The sequence below is a fragment of the Phoxinus phoxinus genome (genome assembly GCF_949152265.1).
Source record: "Phoxinus phoxinus genome assembly, chromosome: 10".
NCBI lineage: Eukaryota > Metazoa > Chordata > Actinopteri > Cypriniformes > Leuciscidae > Phoxinus > Phoxinus phoxinus.
In genome coordinates this window covers 380,001-382,478 of record NC_136885.1, presented here as the reverse complement: position 1 = coordinate 382,478, position 2,478 = coordinate 380,001, and positions in this window count along the sequence as shown.

The following is a 2,478-nucleotide window of genomic DNA, read 5'->3' as shown; positions in this document are numbered from 1 at the left end:
CACACACTACACACCACACACTACACACCACACACCACACACTACACACCACACACCACACACCACACACTACACACTACACACCACACACCACACACTACACACCAGCAGATTCCACACCACACACCACACACTACACACCACACACCACACACTACACACCACACACCACACACCACACACCACACACCAACAGATTTCACACCACACACCACACACTACACACCACACACTACACACCACACACTACACACCACACACCAGCAGATTCCACACCACACACCAGCAGATTCCACACCACACACCACACACTACACACTACACACTACACACCACACACCACACACCACACACTACACACCACACACCACACACCACACACCACACACTACACACCACACACCACACACCACACACTACACACCACACACCACACACCAGCAGATTAGAGTATTAGGTTCAGAAACACAGTGACAAAATCATATAGAGCTTATTTTGTCAAAAGGAGTTTGATCATGTGATCATATGCCACATCTTAGAACAAGTGTATGTCCGGCTGACTCGAGGTTCTCCACCGGACGAGTGTTTCGTTGCGGCACAGGAGGTCTGAGATGAGAAGATGTGTCCGGGTAAAATACGACTCAATCAACAACAACAATCAACTTTAACCCTTCGCTGTAGAGAGATCTAATCGTGGCCTAATGTTCTGTGAAGATGGCCTTTCATATTCTCTAATGTTGCTCTCTTTTCCACAAATCACGAGATTATTTTTGCTGTGAAACCACAGGCTAAAAGTATAGATGGGATTTGATGAAAAACTGAAATTGAAACCGGTCTAAAACATAAAGGCGCTGTAACGCAGTCCGTCACGGCTGCGGGACCGGAGGCTGCACTGCAGTAATTGGTTCCTCTAAATCTGCTGAGTGCAAACAAAGCTAACTATTTGTCATCCGAGAAACATCAGCCACAGAAAGAGCTGTGTCTCCACGGCTGTCTCTGCGCTAACCTCAGGAAAGCAGCGCTGTGTTAAGTAGATTCACGTCCATAATTACATAAACGCCTCATGTCGTCCAGAGAGACGCTTCAATATCTGGTTTAGATGGAGATCCCAGACACTGTTCACTTCATAGAGCCTCTCCAGCGCACGTCCCCTGCGATCAGTCGCGTATCGAGGGCATTTACACGGCCTTGTCTTCTCATACTTGTAAGTGCTCGTGGGTTTTCCTCAGCTAGGCTGCGCCGGCCTTTGAAAGTCTGTGATTTAGCGCTGTGGTATTAGCTCATTTTTCATATCCATTGTTGGCTTGTCATGTGTCATCGCTGCTCCGCCGGCCTGTTAGATCAGTCCAGATGTATAAATCACCGCCGATCTGACACTCATTTAATTTGCGCGGCTCTGCCGAGGTGGCGCAGTCGTTAATTGAAAAATCCCCGCTCCACCCGCTGAGTGAAAATATTCCCTCCTTTTTATTTTATTTTTATTAACAGATATTCAGCGTGATTTCCCTCAGTAGCCTATCGACTGCCCGCCGGGCACTTTGTCATCTATCATTGTATATTTTATTAGTCGATTGCCTGACTTTCTTTGAGCTCAAAAGTTCTTAAGAAAATCACTTTCCATATAAAGACTTCATGGATATTTATAGGAATCTACATGCATGCAATTCTCTATGCTGTGCTGCTTCCAAACCCCAGAGCCGGCATTATTTTTTTCCATCTGTGAAATAAAGTAACAGGTACTTAATGTAGCAAAAACAATTTGTCCAGTGGTTATTTTCCCCATTGCAGGCGTGCGTCACTCGCTGAGGGCTCTCCTTATCACAGCGAGGCTAATACATTTTCTCACTGTGCTCCGCTGCTTTCATTTTACAGCTGAGGAACTCAGTGGCTTCACGCTGCGGATGAAATAGGACCCCAGTTACCGCCGCAGCCCCACTGAGTGTTTAGGTAAGTGTGCAGAACAAATGCTGAAGTCTTTCAAAAGTTTTCAATCGCTTCGGTCGCTGTTCTCCGCCGGCTTTATGGGCGACACGCACCGGCACGCGAGAGGAAGCTTCCGGATCTGTGGAGTCGAGAAGAACACGGCAGACTTCTACAGCGGCTACACCATCCTGATCCTGTACATCTCAATAATAATCATCACAATATAGAGTTGAATGGAGGAAATTGTTCCCAACCGTCTGATCGACTTGGACAGCATTTATAATGATTTCAACATCTTATTAATATATAACATCTATTGGCCAAATCCTAAAACAGAATCTAAACAATGCTTTCTCACACATTAACTGTCATGGCCGCCAGAATATTATATTGTATGAATATCTGTAATTTATAAACAGAAACAACACATCCTCTGCTTTTAAATGGAGAATCCCGCTTTATTCTAGCTTCATGCATTCATTATTTATTATCAACACTTTTGAATGTGGGCAAGATTCAGAAAAAAAGGCAACATTTTGAGCAAAAAGCGTGTTT